Source organism: Temnothorax nylanderi, unplaced genomic scaffold (genome assembly GCF_030848795.1).
Source record: "Temnothorax nylanderi isolate EJ_2023f unplaced genomic scaffold, tnyl_v1.0 TNYL_tig0016_pilon, whole genome shotgun sequence".
NCBI lineage: Eukaryota > Metazoa > Arthropoda > Insecta > Hymenoptera > Formicidae > Temnothorax > Temnothorax nylanderi.
The window spans coordinates 298,061-319,048 of NW_027249078.1; the positions used below are offsets into that span (position 1 = coordinate 298,061).

Here is a 20,988-nt window from a genome sequence, read left to right on the forward strand (position 1 = left end):
ATACTGGCTTCTAATAAATCTATATTTTCATCTGTGTTACTGTGTTCATCCATTTTATCTGTGTTACTGTGTTCATCCATTTCATCTGTGTTACTATGTTCATCCATTTCATATGTGTTACTGTGTTCATCCATTTCGAAATCAGCTTGATCATTGTCCCCAATACTGTCACTGAGAATATTCTCATCATTTATATTGTTCATGGAATCCTGCGTTAAGTTTAAATTTTCATTATTATTGTTCACTGCAGTGTTTTCATCATATGAATCAAATTGTTCGATGTCCATAAAGAATTCTTGCTCATTTGAGATTGAAGCAGCAGCAGGAGAAGCCATTGAAGCAGATGAACTGTCAGATTTATTTCCATTTTCAGATGTACTACAATAAGCTTTATGTTTTCTATGCCGCTTCACCCGTAGTCGTGTTAGCTCTTGCTTTCGTTTTCTTTTATTGTCACTCATGTCCTGTTAAACAGTTATTTAAACAATATATATACAATACATTCGACCGTAAACTCATTTTCTTAGGAATAAGAAAATGAGTAATCTCATAAAATTTCAACAGCATATATATTGATGTAAATACGATGTATGTACTTTTACTCACCTGTGCAATTAGAAAAAGATTGACTGTACAAAAGATGAAATCATCAGTAGTTTATAGTTTCGAAGCCGAGTTTCGAGATATATAAAAAACACAATTTCTGATAGCGGTGGATTAACAGCTATTCTATAATAGTAACACAGTGTGTATTATATATCTGTACATATGAGATTAATACACTGCACATGCCTAAGGCGGACGGACAACCCAGCCAAATACTATATAACGTCAGTTGTCTATCATTAACTTTTTGACAGTATTGTAGTCACGGTAAGAACCCAAGTTATTTTAAAATATGTGTGATAAATATAAGGTTAGGTTACCTAACCTAACCTTATATTTATCATATCTAATCTATTAACAATAAGAAAAAATTCTCTCATACAGTACGTATATATATAATTTATTATAATTATACTTATAATTACTACACACTAATTATTATTGTATATATATTATATTTATTAATTCAAATATATAATTATTAAAAACAAATTTTAATATTATATAATGAAAGAAGACAAATTGTACTTTCTACAATATAATAATAATAGTCAAATAAAAAAGGCCCTCGATGTTTTATTATAAATATTATATATTAATAAATATATCAGATTTTTTGACCTTCGAAAATTTGTGTATTAGGGGATACTCAAAAAGGTCCTGATTATTGCCTTATCAGGCTTGCCTGATTATATATAACCAGGCATGTTTGATATGGCACCAGTCAGGACCTGATCTGGCATGCCGTAGTCAGGCATGCCTCATTCATACCTGATCAGGGCCGTACATGACAACAGGCACGCCTGAATAAATTTCTACTCGGGTAGTTCAACGTCTACGTTTTGTAAATTTGTACCAGAGAGAAGGATGAGAGTGGTCATGCCCGCATTTTAGGTGGTCCCCGTCCATGAGCGCCTCTATGTGCACAAAACGTGCACATTGAACTACGTAGCCATGTCCACGAAAATTTCTGATGGGTAACGCGTTATGTGCACGCTCTATTGGTTCTGTTCCGTGCTATGTGCACGATCTTTTGGTTCTGTTCCGTGCTATGTCGAAAGCGTCGGTAATGCATAATACTTGTATGGAGGGGATGTGCTGGCCGCGGCGGCCGCGCTCGACGCTCGGCAACACTCGGCAAGCTTCGAGCCAGTTCGAGCGAAGAGAGAAGGACAGACATACGATCTGCTGTCTCCTTATTATGATGTAGCTGTAGCTGCTTAGCACGCATTTCGGGTATCGCGTCTCGCGTCTCACCAAGCGTCGAGTCTCGAGTTGGCAAATCGACGATGCGTTGCGTTACATTTAACATTTGACGACTAAATTTGTTAGACTTGAAACACAGCTCCGGTTGGAGTAGTAAAATCATCCCCCCCTTCACCTAATTAAATCGATTCGATTTAATTTTTGATGCTATATGCATCTAAATAACTGTAAAGAAATCATTGCGAAAAATATTACCTCTGCCAGGGGGTTCGAACCTGGAACTTTCTTCCAGGTTCTGTGTTTCAAGTCTGGCAAATCTAGTCGTCACGCAGTCAAAGGTTGGAAAATATGTAAAATAAAAATATAAATAAAACTTTCGCGCATCATTTACCGCGCTGGTTCTTAATTAGCCCGGTTTCTATATTCATGCGGATTTCGATTGGAACCTATACTTCGAATTCAAAATTAATAAATTCCTATAGGAATTTGCACATCGCTTCTTCACCATTGTTAAGTGTGCAAATTAAGAATTTGCACGTTGCTTCATCAACCATTTGATTTCGCTCACTCATAAAGCTTCTTCTATGAGAAAGCTCTTGTGTTTTATTTGATGCATAATAAGTATTTATTAATTTGGCTTTCTCATAGAGGAAGAATAGAACTCCGGTTAATACTTTCCGAGATATAGCCGATCAAAGTTATACAGTATCGAACGAAAAATAAATTTTTGTCACACAACTGTCATAATTTGAATTTATCGATAAAAAAATGTTTGAACCCAGAAATAGCTTTCCTATTTTACCTAGTTAAGCCTTGAATTTTTTGAGAGTTTTCATTCAATGCTAAAGTATTGATATTGAATTTTACAACTAACCAGAGCTAGCGACTGGCGAATTCCTGATCGCGCGACTTCGGCTCATGTCTGAGCTATTAATTTTACAAGAGAAATGCCCTCCTCCCGGATCTTTTTATAGGAAATTTAATTCTCTACAAAATTATCTTTGTGCAATTTTGCTGTATTTCGAACGGTTTTCGCAGCGTTTCGAGTAAAAGGTCGAAAGGGACCAATTTTTTATAATTTATATTTTATTATTATTATTTTTTTACAAAGCACAAAATTGATATGTTTATATCTGCAGTCCCATTTACTATATCGAATGGCACATAAATTAAACTTCCGAATTCAAATTCGATTAAAACCGTAAATTGACTGGCCTATGAGGCTACATGCTGCGGACGATATTGCTGGTCCCTCGTTTGTAGAAAAATGTCGAAAATGTTGAACGTTTGATTATGAAAATCTTGCAATTGACATTACGCTTATAACAGATGAGCGTGCAAAAATCTTGTCTGTATTTGACATATCACACTTGTGAAAGATAAGCTTGTAAAAAATCTGCAAAAGAAATGTAAACGTGCAAAGAAACTTGTCTGCAATAATACATACGATACAGACACAGAAGAAAATGTAAATATATTGTAAATAATTGATTTCTTCATTATTGCAATAATTTGAATATTGAAACTATTTTGTACTATATGCTTTCTAATTACTTATATATGAATTACCAACAATATATATTAATAACAAATAATAAATTAAGGAAGTATTTTGATTTGAAAGTTCGTAAAAATAGGTATTTTTCATGAATTTTTTGTAGGAAACGGAGAAAGCGAATAACATTAAACTTTTCATGTTCTTTTAACATTATTTTGAGAATATATTTTTATTTTTTAAGTAACAAAAATGCTCTATTTTCTATGTTATATCCTGGTCACTAGAATAAGGTATAAATGAAAGACGATGTAAATGATTCCAACTGTTCTAGGTATCAGAAACGCAAAAACCAAAATTTTTCTTATTCAGAAGAGAAGTGTGACTATCGTCTGAACTAGAATAAACATTATACGTTTATTAGTTTTTTTTTCTTTTAATAAAATACTTCCAAAGTTTCGAAAAAAGTTATAATATTTTTAATAAAAAGGCCGCCAGAATGGAAATATTAGTTCAGTTCTAGTTCAGACGATAGCCACACTTCTCCTGAATAAAAAAATTTTTGGTTTTTGCGTTTCAGATACTTAGAACAGCTAGAATCATTTACACCGTCTCGCGTCTGTCATTTACACCTTCTAATGACAGGATATAATATGGAAAAGAAGAGCATTTTTATTACTTAAAACTAAAAATATATTTTCAAAATAAGGCTAAATAAACATGTATATACAGTTTAGCGTTATTCGCTCTTTTCGTTTCCCTGCAAAAAATTCCTGAAAAATATCTTTCTTTATGACTTTTCAAACCAGAATATCTCCTTAACAATTTTTTACATTTTTTTCTGATGGAAGAGATTACCTTCTTTACTTCTCAATATAAATAAATTTTATAGTTATATTGTCATCGTTTTATTCGATTATTTCTGCGTTTTTATATTTGTGATTGAATTAGATTGTTTATTTTATTTATATTATTATTAAGAGATTGTTTAATGTTTTAAAATGTTAACTTAAACACGTTATCATGTTTTTTGATATTTATTTTCTTCTTTCATAGCAATCCGTTCCGAAGAAGACTATAAGTACAGTCGAAACGTTAACCGTGTGTATTGTTTGTTTAATAAATTGTTTCTATTTTAATCCAATATCTCTCTTTTGGCGCTCGTGATTTGGTCGTTTAAACATGGATAGCTAAAATTATATACTTAATAAGAGTAAAAACAACACTACAATTTTTTTCTCGATAGTTAATATTTATTTAATTATTATTATGCATTTAAATATTTTTAAATATTATGCTATACTGTGCTAAAGTTAATGTTTTTAATGTAGGACTTTTTTCAGATAAAAAAGCGTATGGGCAAAAACAAGGATTGCTATTTTTATACATTATCCTTACAAACTTTAATTTTTATGTTTGTTAATATTTATTTAATTATATTTGTAAATTTTATATTTATAAATTTCATATATAATATAATTAAATAAATATATATTTATAAACATAACAATTAAAATTCGTAAGTGGAAACATAAATGTAACGCAACGCATCGTCGATTTGCCAACTCGAGACTCGACGCTTGGTGAGACGCGAGACGCGATACCCGAAATGCGTGCTAAGCAGCTACAGCTACATCATAATAAGGAGACAGCAGATCGTATGTCTGTCCTTCTCTCTTCGCTCGAACTGGCTCGAAGCTTGCCGAGTGTTGCCGAGCGTCGAGCGCGGCCGCCGCGGCCAGCACATCCCCTCCATACAAGTATTATGCATTACCGACGCTTTCGACATAGCACGGAACAGAACCAAAAGATCGTGCACATAGCACGGAACAGAACCAATAGAGCGTGCACATAACGCGTTACCCATCAGAAATTTTCGTGGACATGGCTACGTAGTTCAATGTGCACGTTTTGTGCACATAGAGGCGCTCATGGACGGGGACCACCTAAAATGCGGGCATGACCACTCTCATCCTTCTCTCTGGATGTAGGAAGACAAGTGTAGCACTGCGCATAATGGCGGCCGAAGAATACGACAGCCAATCAAATTTTGGTCAGGAACATCGCGCTACAGTAAAGCCCCTTGCACAATGCCTGGCAACAGGCAATAGGAACAGGAAATAACCAAAAAAATCGTTAATTACAACCTAAAAAATTCGAATACTATGATTGGTTGGCAACAGGCAATAGGCACAGAATTTCCAACGTGATGGAAACTCTGTGTCTATTGCCTGTGTCACTGTTTATTCTGCATTTAAGCCCCTTGCACAATGCCAGGCAACAGGCAATAGGAACAGGGAATAGAAATCAGAAATCATGTATAAATGCAGAATAAACAGTGACACAGGCAATAGGCACAGAGTTTCCGTCACGTTGGAAATTCTGTGCCTATTGCCTGTTGCCAACCAATCATAGCATTCGAATTTTTTAGGTTGTAATTAACGATTTTTTGGTTATTTCCTGTTCCTATTGCCTGTTGCCTGGCATTGTGCAAAAGGCTTTATACATGATTTCTGATTTCTATTCCCTGTTCCTATTGCCTGTTGCCTGGCATTGTGCAAGGGGCTTTATGTTCTCTTTCTTTTTCTTACCAGAGACAGAGAGAAACCTGAGAGAGGCCATCCCGCCTCCCGGCCTTTTTCGTGGGGACGCATTTTCCGACGCGCCGCCTGAGAAAGTGCAACTCAACTACGTCGTTTCGCTCGGTAACTGCACATGGTTTGCGTCCGTGCTAATGGTTCGTGTCCGAACTAGCCAGCTGGAGCCGCAACCTCTTGCTCATCATGCTTCCCGCGTAACAGGAGTGATTTCTGAGGAATTACAGACGACTCCAAACTCGAGATTCTCGCTTTTCTCACAATTTAAAATTCTTTTCATAATTTTTATCATCTTTCAAGCGTGTCAACGAATGCATAATGTATTTTACTTAATAACAATTTAATACTAATATGTATTGTTCATTATATTAACATGTACTTATTAATAACATTTGCTTATGTGTGATACATATGTATAAATAATTCACGCGTACGCATAAGCGATATATACATATGTATATTGCAAAATTAACAATAAAATGATAACAAATTGAAATCAACTCCGGCGTGCGTTCAATCCACCGGCCATCCTCCGTCGTGCGCTAATCCATCGGCCATCCATCAGCCATCCTCCGGCGTGCGTTTAATCCACCGGCCATCCTCCGGCGTGCGTTCAATCCACCGGCCATCCTCCGGCGTGCGTTTAATCCATCGGCCATCCATCAGCCATCCTCCGGCGTGCGTTTAATCCACCGGCCATCCTCCGGCAAGCGTTTAATCCATCGGCCATCCACCAGCCATCCTCCGGCGTGCGTTCAATTTACCGGCCATCCTCCGGCGTGCGTTTAATCCATCGGCCATCCATCAGCCATCTCCGGCGTGCGTTTAATCCACCGGCCATCCTCCGGCGAGCGTTTAATCCATCGGCCATCAACCAGCCATCCTCCGTCATGCGTTTATTCCATCGGCCATCCACTAGCCATCCTCCGGCGTGCGTTTAATCCATCGGCCATCCACCAGCCATCCTCCGGCGTGCGTTTAATCCATCGGCCATCCACCAGCCATCCTCCGGCGTGCGTTTAATCCATCGGCCATCCACCAGCCATCCTCCGGCGTGCGTTTAATCCATCGGCCATCCACCAGCCATCCTCAGGCGTGCGTTTAATCCACCGGCAATCCTCCGGCGTGCGTTTAATCCATCGGCCATCCACCAGCCATCCTCCGGCGTGCGTTTAATCCACCGGCCAACCTCCGGCGAGCGTTTAATCCATCGGCCATCCACCAGCTATCCTCCGGCGTGCGTTTAATCCATCGGCCATCCACTAGCCATCCTCCGGCGTGCGTTTAATCCATCGGCCATCCACCAGCCATCCTCCGGCGTGCGTTTAATCCATCGGCCATCCACCAGCCATCCTCCGGCGTGCGTTTATTTCATCGGCCATCCACTAGCCATCCTCCGGCGTGCGTTTAATCCATCGGCCATCCACCAGCCATCCTCCGGCGTGCGTTTAATCCATCGGCCATCCACCAGCCATCCTCCGGCGTGCGTTTAATCCATCGGCCATTCACCAGCCATCCTCAGGCGTGCGTTTAATCCACCGGCCATCCTCCGGCGAGCGTTTAATCCATCGGCCATCCACCAGCCATCCTCAGGCGTGCGTTTAATCCACCGGCAATCCTCCGGCGTGCGTTGAATCCATCGGCCATCCTCCGGCGAGCGTTTAATCCATCGGCCATCCACCAGCCATCTTCCGGCGTGCGTTCAATCCACCGGCCATCCTCCGGCGAGCGTTTAATCAATCGGCCATCCACCAGCCATCCTCCGGCGTGCGTTCAATCCACCGGCCATCCTCCGGCGTGCGTTTAATCCATCGGCCATCCACCAGCCATCCTCAGGCGTGCGTTTAATCCACCGGCAATCCTCCGGCGTGCGTTGAATCCATCGGCCATCCACCAGCCATCCTCCGGCGTGTGTTCAATCCCCCGGCCATCCTCCGGCGTGCGTTTAATCCATCGGCCATCCATCAGCCATCCTCCGGCGTGCGTTTAATCCACCGGCCATCCTCCGGCAAGCGTTTAATCCATCGGCCATCCACCAGCCATCCTCCGGCGTGCGTTCAATCCACCGGCCATCCTCCGGCGAGCGTTTAATCCATCGGCCATCCACCAGCCATCCTCCGGCGTGCGTTTATTCCATCGGCCATCCACTAGCCATCCTCCGGCGTGCGTTTAATCCATCGGACATCCACCAGCCATCCTCAGGCGTGCGTTTAATCCACCGGCAATCCTCCGGCGTGCGTTGAATCCATCGGCCATCCACCAGCCATCCTCCGGCGTGCGTTTAATCCACCGGCCATTCTCCGGCGAGCGTTTAATCCATCGGCCATCCACCAGCCATCCTCCGGCGACGTTTAATCCATCGGCCATTTACTAGCCATCCTCCGGCGTGCGTTTAATCCATCGGCCATCCACCAGCCATCCTCCGGCTTGCGTTTAATCCATCGGCCATCCACCAGCCATCCTCCGGCGTGCGTTTAATCCATCGGCCATCCACCAGCCATCGTCCGGCGTGCGTTTAATCCATCGGCCATCCACCAGCCATCCTCCGGCGTGCGTTGAATCCACCGGCCATCCTCCGGCGAGCGTTTAATCCATCGGCCATCCACCAGCAATCCTCCGGCGTGCGTTTAATCCACCGGCCATCCTCCGGCGAGCGTTTAATCCATCGGCCATCCACCAGCCATCCTCCGGCGTGCGTTCAATCCACCGGCCATCCTCCGGCGTGCGTTTAATCCATCGGCCGTCCATCAGCCATCCTCCGGCGTGCGTTTAATCAATCGGTCATCCACCAGCCATCCTCTGGCGTGCGATTAATCCACCGGCCATCCTCCGGCGAGCGTTTATTCCATCGGCCATCCACCATCCATCCTCTGGCGTGCGTTTAATCCACCGACCATCCTCCGGCGTGCGTTGAATCCTTCGGCCATCCACCAGCCATTCTCCGGCGTGCGTTTAATCCACCGGCCATCCTCCGGCGTGCGTTTAATCCATCGGCCATCCACCAGCCATTCTCCGGCGTGCGTTTAATCCATCGGGCATCCACCAGCCATCCTCCGGCGTGCGTTGAATCCATCGGCCATCCACCAGCCATCCTCCGGCGTGCGTTTAATCCATCGGCCATCAACTAGCCATCCTCTGGCGTGCGTTTAATCCACCGGCCATCCTCCGGCGTGCGTTTAATCCACCGGCCCTCCTCCGGCGTGTGTTTAATCCATCGGCCATCCACCAGCCATCCTCCGGCGTGCGTTTAATCCATCGGCCATCCATCAGTCCTCCTCCTTACTTACTCGGTTAGGAGGAGCGCGTGCCCCGAGGTCGTGCCCCGGCGGTCACGGTGTTCTACAGCCAAGCGTGTCAGAGTGGCGTGAGGCCTCGCGGCCGATCGCCGTTAATACTCCCGCGTGATCCGATTCGAGGGACGCCAGGGTTTCGTTTTAATGTCTGCACTATAGTGTAGACATTATGTGTAGCCATGGCTCGGTGTTTGGATAACGTCAATGAAATTAGAAGTTGTATCGTTAGATAATGAAGATATGGAAGGTGTTGAAGATGTTGTGGATTGACAATTTGTTGCATTGAAAGAACCACTTTTGTAGCAGTATCTTTAAGAATGCTTTGTAAATTAGGTATGAATAAAATTTAGTTTATTATTAGATAACTGATTAAAATTAGTTAAATATTTCCACCAATGGCTGCCGAGCCATAGTTACAATAGGCGGCCGATAAGTGGCGGCGGCGTCACTTGTGAAATGATTAATTTGTTAATTTTTCAATAAAAATGCAATAAATCATTAAAATAATGATGGAGCAATAAGGAGCAATCGTTCTATGCCGGATTTAATTGCATAGAGTTATTAGAAATATGTTTTTGAGTGAAAGTTATAAATTTTACGTTTTTTTTAAATATCTTAAAAAATAATAATTTTAAAAGGGGAGCAATTGTTGATTCTGAGGGAGCAATTAGGGAGCAATCGTATGAGCTATAGTTTATTAAAAAATATGAACTTCCAGCGCCAACTTATTTCCGGTGATTTCAGCAGTGATGTCAGATGCTCGACGCTCGGTCAGCCGCGAGCCGGTGAGAATCGTGCTAGGCTTCTCGACGCTCACGCTCGCGCGCGCGCACCTAGGTCTTGTCGTACTTATTAATTACTTATGATATTTATTGATTTTATATATATATATAAAATAAATAAATAAATAAATAAATAAATATAAATATATATAATATATAATATTAAAAAAAAAAATATATATATATATATATATATATGAAGCCGAGACCGAAGATTAATGAACAATACTATTGTTATTATATAATAATAAAGAAAACTTATTTTGTAATTTGAAAATAATTTCTTATTTTTTTATTAGCAAATCGTTAACTTTTCTAAAGTTGTTAGAAAATATGCGAATAATTTTAATGATTGTCAAATAATTTTCCTAGTTTATATGTATTACATAACAACTCATTGCGAAAAAACCCTGACTGAGATAATATTTTTTCGCAATAAATTCTTTACAGTAATATTCGGGGAAAGGGGGGATGTTAGATACGATTTGTATCAGCATCAAAAATTAAATCAATTTGCGATTTATTTAAGTAAATTTACTGTTCTAACGAAAAAACTGTGTTTCAAGACCGACAATTCGTTGGCGCGCAGTTTAGTTGGAAATAGTATTAGAAATTCACACGGAAATTATTTGCTACTTAGATCCTAGCTCGGACTTGATGGCGTTCTTATATTATATTAATTTAATGTCAAATATACAGTCTTAATAACTAATTTTTGAAGGAAATTTATAGTTTTTAGAGAAAGAAAATTCTCGAAATTATCGATGATTGTACGTGATATAAAATTTGAATATTCCATTTGTTTTCAAACTTTGTGCGCTCGCCGCAGTGACTATTGTTAAAATGCAATGCATTCTGCGCTCGCCGCAGTGACTACTGTCAAAATGCATTCTGCGCTTAGCGCTGTTTATAATGTGCAAATAAAATATACGCTCGCTCATCTATCTGCATTAGTGTCATCTTGTGCACTGTGTTCATACAAGAATTCGTGCAAATGGAGTAAATTGCTACCCATATGTGCACATGGGTGCATTTATATCTTACCGTTTAGAGTACAAAATATCTATTCTCTAATGGGTAGATATGATTGCAACCCGTCTGTAATACACAGCAGCGTGTTTATAATCCAGTAAGTAAATTAATAGCAAATTGTTGCCAATTTGGCATTAAACTCACTTACAAAGAACTTTGCCCATTTTTATAAAGGTTTTAGGCCCCTCGCGTTTAGTAACAAGATTTAAAATGAAAGATTATTGTTGGAGAATCGAAATATTTCTATATAAACATAATCCTTTATTGTAAGTTAATACCGTTCAGAGATACACTCTTTGAAAAATTAGAAAAATGTACGAAATGGCTTTGTTTCATTCGATTTTTCGACATCCTAGGCACCTCCCTGTGATGACGGATAATAAACTATTTTAATATATCAATTGAAGTACTTTATACAAATAAATTTGTTACTACTGATCCAGCTAATTGCAAGTTTCTGGATGTGAGTCAGGGATATTCAAAATAATGGATTGTAACCATTACCACTATCACCACGGAGAAAAGTCCTGGATGCCGAGAAATCAAATGAAAGAATGCTATATAGTATATTTTTCTAATGTTTCAGAAAGTGTATCTCTAAACAATGTCGACTTAGAGGATTATGTCTGTAGAATATTCTGATCCTCTAACAATAATTTTTTATTTTAGCAAAGTCTCGTTGTTAGACGCGAGGGTTCTAAAATAGCAATTCAATTTATTACTCGATTAACTGGCGCAATATATACAAAAATGCACAACGTTTCGGCTCTATATTCGAGCCCTTTTCAAGTGCGAACTGAAACAGGAACAGCGAAAAAGAAAAACAATATAAATAAATCGAGACAATATTAAGTTAACGACGTTATTAAATATTGAGCAATACCTATCATCTATTGACTCGTCACATAATTAGTACAGATTCCTGAGTTCACGAGCATGTTCCCGCATGGCCCTAAAGGTCAGCTGTGGACCAATCTTAATTTGTAGCAACAATGATATATGAGGAGAGAAAGCGACGATCAAGAAAAACTTACGAATCTCATAATAGAATTTCGCGTATGACTAGTTCTTCGTTGCGACATGTTACATGTATGCGAGTACTTGGGAGACTGAGCGGACAAAGAAAGAAACAAGGTGTCCCGAGGTAGAAATATAAACAATCAAACTGACATGATGACACTGTCGTATATCGTATTTAAATTCTCCGTATCTTTTTTTAAATTGATCGTGTTCTTATTTTTCTTTATAAAGAACATTTCAGCGATCTCTCTCATTTTCAAGTGAGGTTCTTTGTGTAATATTTTCGGATCTGACCACTTAAAATTGTGGTCATTCTGTATCCGGTGCTTGCTTACGACAGAGAAATTGCTGTCATGTTTTTTAATATCGCTGAAATGTTCTTTCACTCTTGTCTCGAGATGTCTCTTCGTCTGCCCAATGTAAGACGCGTCGCAATTCTCACAATCAATTTTGTAAACCACATTAGTTTCCTTGTTAGTCGCTAATCTGTCCTTGCCCCTCCTGATGACAGCACTGAGTTTTTTCGGTATCTTATATACCACGTCACAGCGGACTCTCTCAAGAGTACCCCGTATGCCCGCGCTTAAGCCCTTCACATAAGGGATCACCACACATCTGCGTACATCAAACGTGCTGTCGCGTTCGGAATTAGTACTCAAGTCCCTTCTATTTTCTAATTGTCGCAATCTATTGTTAATATGCTTATTAACCTAAAATAGTTCTAAAATAGACAGGGTTTTTTGTGGCAAATCCAATTATTAATAAAGTGAAACGTGATATAAAATAATGTAAAATCTCATAAAGTGAGAGAATGTAAATGTAATGTTTTATTATAAAATAACAATAAATATTTTAAAATTGAAAAATCTTCCTATACTTATCTTCCCTATAATCATGTAATGGTCATCACCTGCGATGACGTTTAAAATTTCCAAAGAACTTTGTTCCCAATTGCAAATAACACTTAATATAATACTAAAAAGCAACGTACATTAAAATATGTTTAACGCATTACATTTGTTTTGCTTTTTCACTTAACTTTTGCATATACCCTACAATAGATTAGGCAGTAAAAATAATCAATAACTCAATAACATAAATGTTTTGTCGTTTATAGATCTTCACAAGTTCGAATTCCATTTCAACAATGACAAAATCTTTTCCTGTTCATATTTTTTATTGTTTCTATCGTATATCGACTGATATCTTTCGGGAGGTCGTATCTTAAAAACTGTCACTTTACAGGATTCGTAAATTTTTGTTTTGTTGATAAGCGACAAACAAGATAGTTTGCTTTACTTTCAAAAGTATAGTGATTTGGAATTAAAATACAGCTTTATTGTTTAATTTGATATTATTCGTGGAAAACAAACGCAAAAACGCAATTTTTATAGATACGACGTACTTTAAAATTGTAATCAAATAAACAAGTTACGACATATTTAGTTTTAAATAACATTTATTATTGTTATTTAAAAATAAATATGTCGTATCTTGTTCATTATTTGATTATAATTTTGAAGTGCAAATTTGTCGTATCTACAAATACGAGAAAATACGAGAAAATTTTGACAACTAATTCATTTTTGGTAATCTATTTCAAGATAGGATGTAGACATTTAGCTTCGGGGTTGCCTGACTAAGCGTTTAAGCAGAAAAACCGGAAATTGTGTAAAATCGACCTCGAATTGTGTAAGATACGACCTCACAGCTTCGCAGGATTCCCTCGCTGCTCCGATGTCACCTTCTGCGTCGTTATTTTCTGAAACATTCAAATGAACGATTCGATTAAGTAAAGACAGAAGAAATAGAAAATTTGTGACATAAATGACATAGTACGTGAAAATCAATTACACTCACCACCTTCTTTTAGGCTGCTCGGGATGTCCCTCGTGTTCCCTCGATGCGAAGCAACGTTGCTCCTTCCCGCGTGGATATTTTCTGTAACATAAAAATAATCGAATCGATTAAATAATTGTCACACGCATCGAACATCTTATTCGTTATTCAGATTAATATTATATTTTAAATTACTTCTTCGAAAAAAATCTTTACGTTAGAATCAACTTGAATCAAATTTTTCAAAATATTTCTTTTTACTAATTTAAATTTCGAAACACGATTTAATGTAACAACTGAATAAGCACAAACGAAAAAAGAGATTCTATATCTTTAGAAAAAATAAAAAGTAACATTTACCAGAAGTGTTGGTACGCCGATGCCCGATGCCTATCCTAGGCCTCCTTCTCCTCTCAGGCTGCTCGGAATGTCAGCTACGCAGGATTCCCTCGCTGCTCCGATGTCACCTTCTGCGTCGTTATTTTCTGAAACATTCAAATGAACGATTCGATTAAGTAAAGACAGAAGAGATAGAAAATTTTTGGACATAAGTGACATAGTACGTAAAAATCAATTAAACTCACCACTTTCTTTCATGCTGTTCCGGCCGCAAAATCCACCTCCACCTCTGGGTCAGATAGGAGTCTCGAGCCACATTGAGACTCGTGGCAATGCAGTTTGACTTCATCCCTTAAGCAAGAAAAATCAAGAAGCATTTCAGCTATATTGCATTAATTTTACAACGTTTTTGCAATATAGTCGAAATGTTTCTTGACTTTTCTCGCTTAATGGAAATGTAATTGCTGAAAGGAATTAAAAATTATTCCCTACCTGCGTTTTAACTAGGTCCTTTTTTTTTTTTTTATTTTACGTGGTGGAAATCTTCCATCACTGGAATCCCCACGACGTCCTGGAGGCAACCCGTCAGCAGTGGCAACCAGTCACGGTGGCTGTGCCACCGATCGGGGAGCACCACTGGTCGGGGAGTGCCTCCATTCTTCCGGGGTTTGAGTGACCAGTGACCCCCCTTTCGGGAGGAAGACTCCCCCTTCCCCGGGGCGGGGCGGGGGGAGTGCCGGATTCTGCAGAGAGCAGAACATTAAAGTTCCGCCATTTCCCCGCAGCCTACCGGCTAAAACCACCACGAGTGACCCTAACGCCGCGTGATGTCGCCGAAGGCAGACAGGAGGAGGATTTACTTTTTACACGCTCACTACTGGAGAAAAGCGTGATGTCGCCGAAGGCAGACAGGAGGAGGATTTACTTTTTACACGCTCACTACTGGAGAAAAGCGTGATGTCGCCGAAGGCAGACAGGAGGAGGATTTACTTTTTACACGCTCACTACTGGAGAAAAGCGTGATGTCGCCGAAGGCAGACAGGAGGAGGATTTACTTTTTACACGCTCACTACTGGAGAAAAGCGTGATGTCGCCGAAGGCAGACAGGAGGAGGATTTACTTTTTACACGCTCACTACTGGAGAAAAGCGTGATGTCGCCGAAGGCAGACAGGAGGAGGATTTACTTTTTACACGCTCACTACTGGAGAAAAGCGTGATGTCGCCGAAGGCAGACAGGAGGAGGATTTACTTTTTACACGCTCACTACTGGAGAAAAGCGTGATGTCGCCGAAGGCAGACAGGAGGAGGATTTACTTTTTACACGCTCACTACTGGAGAAAAGCGTGATGTCGCCGAAGGCAGACAGGAGGAGGATTTACTTTTTACACGCTCACTACTGGAGAAAAGCGTGATGTCGCCGAAGGCAGACAGGAGGAGGATTTACTTTTTACACGCTCACTACTGGAGAAAAGCGTGATGTCGCCGAAGGCAGACAGGAGGAGGATTTACTTTTTACACGCTCACTACTGGAGAAAAGCGTGATGTCGCCGAAGGCAGACAGGAGGAGGATTTACTTTTTACACGCTCACTACTGGAGAAAAGCGTGATGTCGCCGAAGGCAGACAGGAGGAGGATTTACTTTTTACACGCTCACTACTGGAGAAAAGCGTGATGTCGCCGAAGGCAGACAGGAGGAGGATTTACTTTTTACACGCTCACTACTGGAGAAAAGCGTGATGTCGCCGAAGGCAGACAGGAGGAGGATTTACTTTTTACACGCTCACTACTGGAGAAAAGCGTGATGTCGCCGAAGGCAGACAGGAGGAGGATTTACTTTTTACACGCTCACTACTGGAGAAAAGCGTGATGTCGCCGAAGGCAGACAGGAGGAGGATTTACTTTTTACACGCTCACTACTGGAGAAAAGCGTGATGTCGCCGAAGGCAGACAGGAGGAGGATTTACTTTTTACACGCTCACTACTGGAGAAAAGCGTGATGTCGCCGAAGGCAGACAGGAGGAGGATTTACTTTTTACACGCTCACTACTGGAGAAAAGCGTGATGTCGCCGAAGGCAGACAGGAGGAGGATTTACTTTTTACACGCTCACTACTGGAGAAAAGCGTGATGTCGCCGAAGGCAGACAGGAGGAGGATTTACTTTTTACACGCTCACTACTGGAGAAAAGCGTGATGTCGCCGAAGGCAGACAGGAGGAGGATTTACTTTTTACACGCTCACTACTGGAGAAAAGCGTGATGTCGCCGAAGGCAGACAGGAGGAGGATTTACTTTTTACACGCTCACTACTGGAGAAAAGCGTGATGTCGCCGAAGGCAGACAGGAGGAGGATTTACTTTTTACACGCTCACTACTGGAGAAAAGCGTGATGTCGCCGAAGGCAGACAGGAGGAGGATTTACTTTTTACACGCTCACTACTGGAGAAAAGCGTGATGTCGCCGAAGGCAGACAGGAGGAGGATTTACTTTTTACACGCTCACTACTGGAGAAAAGCGTGATGTCGCCGAAGGCAGACAGGAGGAGGATTTACTTTTTACACGCTCACTACTGGAGAAAAGCGTGATGTCGCCGAAGGCAGACAGGAGGAGGATTTACTTTTTACACGCTCACTACTGGAGAAAAGCGTGATGTCGCCGAAGGCAGACAGGAGGAGGATTTACTTTTTACACGCTCACTACTGGAGAAAAGCGTGATGTCGCCGAAGGCAGACAGGAGGAGGATTTACTTTTTACACGCTCACTACTGGAGAAAAGCGTGATGTCGCCGAAGGCAGACAGGAGGAGGATTTACTTTTTACACGCTCACTACTGGAGAAAAGCGTGATGTCGCCGAAGGCAGACCCTTAGGAGGTTTTCTGTCAGGGTTTTCCTTCCCTTAGGTCGGTTAGGAGAGCCTAAGCTCCTCTCTCACGGCTCCGACCAGCCGAGCGGACTTTTTATAGAGGCCGCTTACCTCGCGAGTCCTTAAAAGGACTCCCCGGTCCACGACAGACCCGTAGGGCTGCCGTAGATTGCGGTACTTGTGTGCTCGGGTACTCCGGGTGCGCAAAACCCGTAGTGGAGGGCTCCCCCGTGCCCCTAAAGGGTCCGGGAGGACTCCCCCCACCCCCTGGAGGGAAGATTTATTACACGCTTAACTTTATCAGCGTGATGTCTTTAGCAGACAAAATTTTTTACACGCTTAATTTTTTTCAAGCGTGATGTCTTTTGCAGACTCGAGCCACATTGAGACTCGTGGCAATGCAGTGTGACTTCATCCCTTAAGCAAGAAAAATCAAGAAGCATTTCAGCTATATTGCATCAATTTTACAACGTTTTTGCAATATAGTCAAAATGTTTCTTGACTCTTCTCGCTTAATGGAAATGTAATTGCTGAAAGGAATTAAAAATTATTCCCTACGTTTTAACTAAGTAGCTTTTTTTTTTCTTTTTACGTGGTGGAAATCTTCCATCACTGGAATCCCCACGACGTCCTGGAGGCAACCCGTCAGCAGTGGCAACCAGTCACGGTGGCTGTGCCACCGATCGGGGAGCACCACTGGTCGGGGAGTGCCTCCATTCTTCCGGGGTTTGAGTGACCAGTGACCCCCCTTTCGGGAGGAAGACCCCCCCTTCCCCGGGGCGGGGCGGGAGGAGTGCCGGATTCTGCGGAGAGCAGAACATTAAAGTTCCGCCATTTCCCCGCAGCCTACCGGCTAAAACCACCACGAGTGACCCTAACACCGCGTCGAGCGAGCAAGGGGGGAGGTCGCGCCGCGTGTCACTGCCGCCGGTAGACAACGCGCCGATTTATACGGTCGAGCGAGCAGGGGGGGAGGTCGCGCCGCGTGTCACAGCGCCGGTAGATGATTATAATGTTGCGGTTGATTACGAATCGTTGCGATCGTTAATAAGCGCGCGTTAATCATATCGGAAAAAAATAAACAACTACGTTGGATCGTTAATAAAATCTTAATTAAGTGACTTAATTTTGCTTTTAATTTTACAATGATACGCGTAATTAATGTATTCGTCCAAGAATTAATACACAGCAGCAATGGAAAGTAAAACAGAATTATATTATCAAGAAATGAAAGAATTTTATGTTAATCGCGTTCTAATAAAAATCGTCGTGATTATATCTTCCCGGAAGAGGAGAACGAGCGAATATAATTTTTCTAGCTCTACCGGGAATCGAACCCGGGACCTTTGGCTCAATAGACCAGTGCGCTGTCTACTAGGCCATGCTCGTCCTCAATAAAATATACACAGAGAAAAAATAATGTTGTATCAACAGCATTAGTCTAATTGGAAATAATCTTGTTTTATTTCATTAAAACAAAAGCATAATGTATTGAATTAACAAGATTATTTCCAATTAGACTCAGGCTGTTGATACAACATTATTTTTTTCTCCGTGTATATTTGCCAAATTTAAATAATTGACCTCTGTGAAGTTAGCACCTCATCTTTCAAAAAATCATTTTTTTTTTCAAGTTCTGAATGCACCCCGAAGAGTTCTAGAGTTCCTTATTAATTTTAGAAATAGTTCTGGCGAATAAAGCTAAAAAAACCGTTGATGAATCTTGGGGGTGCTAACTTCACAAAATGAAATCACTAAATCAGCGATAACAATAAAAGTATTAAAAATATTTAATTTTGCCATTAGGATTTCTTTTAGAACTCTTGAGGTGCTACCCAGAACTCTTAACAGAACTCCCAGAACTTAAAAAAAAATTTTTTTACTTTACTCAAAAATCGAATATATCGAGAATTTTTTGTATATAAGTCTCAGAGCTTCGGGCATTAACAGTTATTGACAGAACTCGAAAGGTGCTACACAGAACTCATAGCAGAACTCCCAGAACTTTAAAAAAATTATTTGATCAAACGAAAAATCGCGAGAACTTTTTATATATCGGTCGTAGCGCTTCGAGCCTTAATAGTTTTTGGTAGAACTCGTGAGGTGCTACCCAGAACTCTTATAAAATTGCCCGGTTTGCTAAACAAAAATTTTATCCCGCGGAACTTAGAAATTTTTCGACCCGACATGTGAAAAATCGCGAGAACTTTTTATATATCGGTCGTAGCGCTTCGAGCCTTAATAGTTTTTGGTAGAACTCGTGAGGTGCTACCCAGAACTCTCATAAAATTGCCCGGTTTGCTAAACAAAAATTTTATCCCGCGGAACTTAGAAATTTTTCGACCCGACATGTGAAAAATCGCGAGAACTTTTTATATATCGGTCGTAGCGCTTCGAGCCTTAATAGTTTTTGGTAGAACTCGTGAGGTGCTACCCAGAACTCTCATAAAATTGCCCGGTTTGCTAAACAAAAATTTTATCCTGCGGAACTTAGAAATTTTTCGACCCGATATATAAAAAGTTCTCGCGATTTTTCACATGTCGGGTCGAAAAATTTCTAAGTTCCGCGGGATAAAATTTTTGTTTAGCAAACCGGGCAATTTTATGAGAGTTCTGGGTAGCACCTCACGAGTTCTACCAAGAACTATTAAGGCTCGAAGCGCTACGACCGATATATAAAAAGTTCTCGCGATTTTTCACATGTCGGGTCGAAAAATTTCTAAGTTCCGCGGGATAAAATTTTTGTTTAGCAAACCGGGCAATTTTATAAGAGTTCTGGGTAGCACCTCACGAGTTCTACCAAAAACTATTAAGGCTCGAAGCGCTACGACCGATATATAAAAAGTTCTCGCGATTTTTCGTTTGATCAAATAATTTTTTTAAAGTTCTGGGAGTTCTGCTATGAGTTCTGTGTAGCACCTTTCGAGTTCTGTCAATAACTGTTAATGCCCGAAGCTCTGAGACTTATATACAAAAAATTCTCGATATATTCGATTTTTGAGTAAAGTAAAAAAATTTTTTTTTCAAGTTCTGGGAGTTCTGTTAAGAGTTCTGGGTAGCACCTCAAGAGTTCTAAAAGAAATCCTAATGACAAAATTAAATATTTTTAATACTTTTATTGTTATCGCTGATTTAGTGATTTCATTTTGTGAAGTTAGCACCCCCAAGATTCATCAACGGTTTTTTTAGCTTTATTCGCCAGAACTATTTCTAAAATTAATAAGGAACTCTAGAACTCTTCGGGGTGCATTCAGAACTTGAAAAAAAAAAATGGTTTTTTGAAAGATGAGGTGCTAACTTCACAGAGGTAAATAATTGCCTATAAATTTCAGGCGACTGGTATACTTCGCATGTTCTGCGATACAAATAACATTAGATGCATTAATAAATAATGCATCGACATAACGTATGTGCTTATGGATGCATTCTCCCGTAAGCACAATAAATCGATAAATAATGATGATGCTCCAGGATTAATTATTTAGCCTAGTCTGATCTAGTCTATCCATTTTAGAGCAACGAATTTGTAAGAAGTCGCATTTATCTATAGTACTATTATGTGGATACAATACATAAATATATCTAATATAGGTCTCACAAATTCGTTACCCCATACTATTGTAAAAAATTCGTCACTCACCGATCCGATGCGCAACGGGCGGAGTAATTCGGCCACGTAACTACGATGATACTGTAACAAAAACGAAAGATATAAATTAAAGAGGCGCTGAAAATGATAAATGTTTCAAAAAATACACATAATTTTACGCGCATCTAAATTCGTCTTTCAATTAGATTCACTGATATAATTCTCTATTTTCCGGAAAAAATATTTACAAAAATAAATTTTTATAAAATTTTAAATAATTTCTTTTTTTCTAATTAGTTTTAGCTTATCGAAATAAAACTCCGAATAAA

The 20,988-nt window shown here is 40.4% G+C and overlaps 3 long non-coding RNA genes across 4 annotated transcripts; 1 reads left to right on the forward strand and 2 right to left on the reverse strand.

Annotated features, from left to right (window-relative positions):
- Positions 1-334: 334 nt before the first annotated feature.
- LOC139768402 (uncharacterized) lies at positions 335-1,167 on the reverse strand. Its single transcript, XR_011717346.1, has 2 exons — positions 607-1,167; positions 335-464 (listed from the first exon to the last, which is right to left on the reverse strand). It is a non-coding gene; the product is annotated as an uncharacterized lncRNA (long non-coding RNA).
- A 1-nt stretch (position 1,168) lies between these two features.
- LOC139768405 (uncharacterized) lies at positions 1,169-6,404 on the forward strand. Its single transcript, XR_011717352.1, has 2 exons — positions 1,169-5,360; positions 5,902-6,404. It is a non-coding gene; the product is annotated as an uncharacterized lncRNA (long non-coding RNA).
- Positions 6,405-10,482: 4,078 nt separating this feature from the next.
- LOC139768407 (uncharacterized) lies at positions 10,483-15,088 on the reverse strand. Of its 2 annotated transcripts, XR_011717355.1 has the most exons (5): positions 14,702-15,088; positions 14,455-14,560; positions 14,231-14,355; positions 13,892-13,972; positions 10,483-13,793 (listed from the first exon to the last, which is right to left on the reverse strand). It is a non-coding gene; the product is annotated as an uncharacterized lncRNA (long non-coding RNA). The 2 variants fall into 2 exon arrangements; XR_011717354.1 differs by having other exon boundaries at positions 14,455-15,082.
- Positions 15,089-20,988: the final 5,900 nt, after the last annotated feature.